Source organism: Engraulis encrasicolus, chromosome 22, assembly GCF_034702125.1.
Source record: "Engraulis encrasicolus isolate BLACKSEA-1 chromosome 22, IST_EnEncr_1.0, whole genome shotgun sequence".
Lineage (NCBI taxonomy): Eukaryota > Metazoa > Chordata > Actinopteri > Clupeiformes > Engraulidae > Engraulis > Engraulis encrasicolus.
Window position 1 is genome coordinate 31477997 of NC_085878.1, and position 7324 is coordinate 31485320.

At 43.2% G+C, this 7324-nt stretch overlaps 1 long non-coding RNA gene across 2 annotated transcripts; it reads right to left on the reverse strand.

Moving 5' to 3' along the window:
* Nucleotides 1-1077: 1077 nt before the first annotated feature.
* Nucleotides 1078-4867, reverse strand: LOC134438273 (uncharacterized). Of its 2 annotated transcripts, none has more exons than XR_010032548.1 (5): nucleotides 4399-4867; nucleotides 4017-4128; nucleotides 2868-3004; nucleotides 2371-2504; nucleotides 1078-2246 (listed from the first exon to the last, which is right to left on the reverse strand). It is a non-coding gene; the product is annotated as an uncharacterized LOC134438273 (long non-coding RNA). The 2 variants fall into 2 exon arrangements; XR_010032547.1 differs by having other exon boundaries at nucleotides 1079-2246; nucleotides 4404-4866.
* Nucleotides 4868-7324: the final 2457 nt, after the last annotated feature.

Here is a 7324-nt window from a genome sequence, read left to right on the forward strand (position 1 = left end):
TTTTCCTACAATTTTCAGTGTGACAGTATTCTTCTGCAATAAACACTGAATTTATTTTAAGGCTTTTAACACATCTCAACCAGGGGTGCCAATAATTATGGAGGGCACTGTACCTCCTCTTAAAGGTAGAGTAGGAGATCTTTGAAAAACGGTTCCTGTGAGCTATATTTTTGAAAATACACAGCCCGCCTCTCCCTTCAGCCCTCCCCTCAAAGCCACGCCTTCAAAACACATGAACGCGCATGCAGTCTGTCAAGTGTTCGGATTATCCCGGGAACCCACGAGAGCTCACGAGGCGGGGCTAGAACTAGAAGCCACGTCAAATCGATTAGCCAAGCTAACTTCCAGCCATGGCACTGTCTCCGGCTACGGTAAGAATGTTCAACATCACAATAAACGCACAGGCCGTCATGGTTGCCATTTCAAGAAATATTGATGACAGTAGATGTATACTAGATTAGTTATTGAACTTGACTTGATACATGTTACTTATCTCATTCTAACTTCCTAACACTGATGACAGATGCTATACCGTCATCCCTAGACAGTAGCCAGTAGCTACAGTACTGACATGGATTTATTTTGACAGATGTGTACAGCAATATACATTTTACTATTGTATTTATATATACCCGACACCACAATCCGTAGTGTTTTAGACAAGGACGTCAGTTATGTACAAATCTTACGGGGAGATTCCACTTGGGTTGTCGCACGTGCAGACACAGGAACAGAGGGAGTAACGAAAAACAACCGAACTGATCAACGCTAATGAAATTGTTTTGGCTGACGATATTTTCATATGCTTTAGACCTTCCACGACCACGACGAGAGCTCCAGCTTTCCTGGCCCATCACAATCATAACGACCTAACAGCCCAGTAGGACCGATGGCCAGAGATGGAGGAGGAGGAAGATAGACGCAGCAGAGGTCGGGGATATTGATTAGGAAGACTCCAACAGAATTGACGTCCTGCTAACTGTAAGGATGTACATTCATCCCGAAATAACACATGTCCTGCTGTATGCCTCCAGATGTGTAAGTATTGTAATGGATGTTATCACAACAGATGTACTCTATATCGCAACACGAGTAGGCTGCACGAGTACACCTGTTGTGATAACACCCATTACAATATTTCTACTCCTATGAGTACTAGTGTGATATGACATGGTTGTAGGTACACAACACCAGTGGTAGTTCAAGTACATCCATAAAAGCCCTTCTACTTCATACATCTGTGTGCCCCTGGCACAACACCAGTTTGTAAGAAATTGACTGCAAAACGTTGTATGCATACAATTGGCACATCTTTATTTATATACACAATAATGATTGCTTATGTCCATATCGGTCTTATTGTCAATAGTTATTTAGTCCCCATCATCAAATAGAAAATGCACTACATAAAATGTATTTATTGCTTTGCAGGCCTTGATTCAATCATTGAATTTGAAGCAATCCCATCGGTTACTGCAGCGTGCCGTGACCCCAGTTTGATGTTCGACCTGGCACATGACATCTGGTCCTCAGCCACAGCCCAGTAGCACAACCAACCTGGCGCCTCTGCGCAATCTGTAAGGAGATGCCCATGAACATTGAAAGGAAATGCTGTGGTGTTCTCAGTTTTGATGGAAGACTTTGGGCTGATGTAGGACTAGGTGAGAGAAACGGACTCTTCAGGCATGCAGCCTACAGACAGTATGGGGCACTTGAACAGGGTTGACGTTGTAATACACAGTACAATACCCAGGATTAGCCAGGGTTACCCTGCTCCACTAGAGAAATATAAAAGGTTTATACAGAGTACGGTATAAAACACACAAACCGGCAGTGTGCAGAGTTTATTTTTCATTATCTGTAGGAGCATTAATCTGTACATTTATACATCTCACCTTTTTTGTTTGGAACCATGTTTGTCTTGTTACCTTTGTTTTTTTTTAATACATAGAAAATAAATGCAACCTGTCAAATAATCTTCTGATTGTAGTCTTGTGGAATATATAAATTATGTAACCATGCATTTTCAGTCAGAGAATGAATAAAAAAAGCCACACAGTCAAATTGTGTCCACCAATATTTACTGTCATTGAAATGTATGGACAATTTAAACAATGTATTACACATGACACTAGATACATTACTTTATACTATATTTACAGTTGTCATTACCACACAAAAACTCAGGGAAGGTGGGTAAGTGCAGCAACTGTGAAGGGCCTAGTCTGAGGTTGGAGGCGTCTGTGCTGTAAAAAGATAAACAGAATTAGAAATCACATATCTGACAGTAGCTCCAGTGACATTTTAAATGTAAGTAACCTGGGTTGTTGGGGCAGGGACACCAAAAATAACTCCTTTATCTGGGATCACCTGGTTGTGAGTGTCTGCCGTCAGCCATCCCTCTTGGGGCAGAAAGTCTTCTGCACAGGACGGTGCCCTGAAGGTTGACGTTCACAGTATGCAGCCTTCATGTCCTGGAACTTTTATTGTGCAATTTTCCATATCTGAAACAAGCAATGTGTTATACTATATTAGGGCTTCATTACATCAAATTACACAGCAGGGTTTTACAGGGTGTTGGCTACAGTCCCAGGAGCAAAGTGGAGTTGTGTGCCTTGCTCAAGTGCACTTCAGCTGTGGATGGAGATGTAGGTAGGGAGAGGTAAGGATGGGATTTTAACCTGCTTCTCTCTGTGATCTTAGGACCACCTCTCACCATCAGGTGATGGCCGCTACCTCAAATTTCACTCATGGCCCAAGTTATGATCTGTAATCAGCATTGTTTTTACCTTACAAAAATAAATGTAAATGCATTCAGCACCATGGGGGCTGTGAAGACCTTTGAGTATATTTGCAGAACTACATACTGAATTGAGCCATCCGCCTTTCTCTTGGTTGGTGTGTTGAGATGGTGACTGCAGTCCAGGCTTCTTGGATCGGAGAAGAGCTGTAGCTTTTACTGGCATAAGTATGTGGTTGTGGAAGGACCCTGTCTGCGGTTGACCTGAGGGAAAAAAGAGCACAAATTGCATATTAGCACAGAGCCCATGCTAAGACCATAGACAGATACATCATCTGGCACAATCTGCATGCAACCAACAGAACCTAGAAAGAGACAGATTAGCAGCAATACACAAAGGGGACAAGTACACAAAAAACATGCAAAGTGTTCTGATTAGGTGCATGGAGGTAGTCTGTTGATTCCAGCAACCTCAAAGACTGAAAAGTGTCCCAGTGTATTGAATTGAAAACTATAGCGCGTGTAGGAATATGATAATTTAGTGTATCAATTACAACTACAGGATCTGTTCATATGCTTTTGTCAGATAGAACCATTGTTTCTCAAAGGCAGATCATTCCAAAAGGGATAGTAGTATCTGCAACTGGACGAAATTACACCCACAAACATGAAAAACATTTTAACAACTCAAAGGCAGCCTTGATGTGAGAGTGAACCTGATGAAGCAATAGCGAAACGCATTGTTCAGCAAATAAACTACCAGTGTGTGGTGATTCATCCTTCATTTACTTGGCAGCCTTGATATGTTGTGATACAGGAGCAAGGAACAGCTATGGAAAACACCACAACATTGGAATGGACAAAGCAGAACATTTCTATATAACCATGGTAAAAACAAATAATGTACCGGCATCTCCATGTGATCATTCAGTGTAGCCATCACAATAAAGATCTGCTGTGTAGCCGTCATTGTCGTTAGGTTGGTATTTATCAAATGCAAAACTGCCGTCTTCTCAAAAACGACATCAGCGAGTTAACAACATTAGTTCTACACCCACAATCATGTTACATTTGAAAACCCAAAGGCAATCTATTTTGCAATGCTGGAGTGGTGAACAGGTTGTGCTTGTGCTTGCTACAGTATTACCATCGTCATACAACAGAGACGTACATACCCAAAGCAAAACATGCAAACGATATATTTTTGTAAACCACTAGAAAGACATGGGCTTTGCTGGTCAAAGTAATGTGTGTGTAAACATGGTAGGTTACTTACTTATTACGGGGTGAATCCGTATTTAGTTACTGAACGCGGGTGGAGAAGGGGAATTGAGAACAGGTGCTTCCATCCTCCCAGCTGGTTTGTCGCTCGTTCGCACAACTAGATTCTAGTAGCAAAACACACAAGAGTAACCGTCTGAGTTACACAGAGCAATTCTGAAAACGTATTTATGCGCACAGAATAAATGCCACAGGGGGAAAAAAACACCAAAAATAACGCGATTAAGGTAGCAGCTATGTTAAGCAAGGTAGCAGCTAGATATGTTGGAACTTGAGCTAATCCTCTGACCCCTCTCAATGGATAGGCCTACTTGCTTAAAAAAAGACACTAATGTCCTAAACCAATTCACAAAATATTATACAGACAAATATATTACCTCACCTCTCGATTAGAAATGTGGTCACCAAAGCCTATGTTTGAAGCCGCTGCCGTAGCCGACATCTGTGTCCAAGAGTGTCAGGTCCCATTTCCAATTGTCAGCCCGTGTTGGAATCTGGTCTTGCGAGTCCAATGACTATAATCCAAGGGACTATGTTATCCTGACATGGTTAGTCCAGTGTAACAAAAGCCAAAGTTCTTCCTGTAGCTCTGCAAAAGCCAGCAAAGTTTCCAAGTAGCTCAGCCTGCTGCTAACTCTCGTTACCTTGCTAGCCGAGTGATGATGAGCCTCGTCGCGTGTGCATGAATGATGGGGGCGGGGTCGGTCAAGTTCACGAGTCGGTGAACGCGCAGGGAGGAGGGGTGAGTGCTGGTGGTTGATGGACGTGTCAGAAACCAATAGAAGTGATGATGAGTATTACTTCTATTGGTTGCCGTTTTCTTCTGACTACGCCCTCTACACTGGACCAAAAGATTTCGTTTTTTTTCCAAACACTCTATTTAATGGGTGCTATGGCGTCATGAGGGGTTTTTCAGATGATATGGTAAAACATGTTCCAGAAAAACATCTCCTACCCCACCTTTAATGTATGTTCTCTATAAGTCTTATGTTGTCCAGTCCTGCACTTTAAATGTCTGTATGAGCACTGTCTATGTCCATACTGTCTTATGTCCATGTATGAGTACTGTCTATGTCCTTACCTAGATTAGTCTATGTCTGCATGGGAAAGCAAGAAACGTAATTTCAAATTCTTTGTATGACCAGTGCATGTAAAGAAATTGACAATAAAACCAACTTGACTTGACTTGACTTGATTGTTTTGACTAGCAGCTGATGAACGTCATATTGTTAGGCTACTGAAGATATAAACGGCAAACCCTAATGTTACACATTGCTGTGGTAGCTTTGAAGAAGACTACAGCCATCACGTTGTATGATTTCGTTTTTCGTCTCTCAAGTTTGAGTCAGGGCTCAGGGATATGCGAGTTACCTTACCATGGTGCTGGTTACAATCGATACAATCGACAATCGTGAGAATATGAGAGCCCATAACAGCTTAACAGCTGTGATGCATTACAGTTCAAGAAATATATACTTGCATTCACAATACTATGAACGGATGTTTTTTTTTATTTATTAGGAGTGAATAACTGCTGCAATTTGCAGTCACTGCATAAATCATGCTGATATCTCAGCATTGAAAGTTTATCTGTCCGACCTAGCAACTGTAACTAAAGAGGGCGGGGCTTAGCTCAAGGCGAATTGGACCCTCATCACATTTTATGTATTGGGTGAGGGGCAACTCAGATAATTTTGTCTTGATCCCTGCCAAAGTAGTCAGTTAGCGGCCCTGCGTGTGTGTGTGTGTGTGTGTGTGTGTGTGTGTGTGTGTGTGTGTGTGTGTGTGTGTGTGTGTGTGTGTGTGTGTGTGTGTGTGTGTGTGTGTGTGTGTGTGTGTGTGTGTGTGTGTGTGTGTGTGCATGCGTGTATGGGGGGGCAACTGATGGGAGTAGCATGTGAGAGCTCACATTCAGTACAGACACTTACACAACCACACACCGCACCCCCCCAAGCCCCCTACACCATTCACACACACTTCCATGCACACTGTCATGGATGCACACACATACCAACGCATTTTTGACACACAGAGGCATACTGTACATTTCCACACCACCACACACACACATAGACATCTCCACATCTGAATCTGCTGCTCACACACGTGCACTCACACACCCAGTCACCCACACGCACGCACGCATGCACACACACACTCACACTCACACACACACACACACACACACACACACACACACACACACACACACACACACACACACACACACACACACACACACACACACACACACACACACACACACACACACATGCACGCACGCACGCACACACACACACAGACACACACACACAGACACACACACACACACACACACACACACGCACACGCAGTTGTTATTCACATAAACATGATTGAGTGTGACGGCCAGGACAGCGCAGCAGATACAGGGAGCAGAAGCTGGATCCACCAGGCCAGTCATAAAAGACTTTCAGTGGCTCACACACACACACACACACACACACACACACACACACACACACACACACACACACACACACACACACAACACACACACACACACACACACACACACACACACACACACACACACACACACACACACACACACACACACACACAGACACACAGGCCCACACACACAAACACACATTCGCTCGCACACACATACACACTGTCGCTTTCTTTTTCTCTCTCTCTTCTCCCTCTCTCCCTCTCTTCTCTCTCTCTCTCTCTCTCTCTCTCTCTCTCTCTCCTCTCTCTCTCTCTCTCTCTCTCTCTCTCTCTCTCTCTCTCACACAACACACACACACCCAACACCCACACGCTGGGAGCGGTGGAAGGAAAAGCATTACCAAGCCAAAAGTTCACCCATAACATGACTTACTGCGTCGAGAACGGCATTAAATTTCACAGGAGGATGACTGTGTTACTGCTACTAACTTACATACTTACTGGAACCTGTCAGTGCATCCCGTTCCCTTGCAGCCTATTAGCACTGACAGACATCTAAACTATACATATTTGTTATCATTTGTGCTGAGATATTATCGTTGCATCGTTTTCATCTGGTCCCACTGTAAGAATGAAATGTGTTGTGTTTGTACGATTTTACGAGTTTGTAATCTTGATATTACTATTTAAGCGTCCAGGGGAGGTTTCAAGCTTCTGGACGGATGTTTGCGTGTTAAAAAGGAAGTCAACAGGAGCAGGTTAGTTATAGGAAAAAAATGTCAAGTTTATTAACTAATTCAATTCATTCAGAGGAGAGGCAAGAGCCTAATAGCCTGGCAACACCATCCTATGTACTTCCACCCTAAA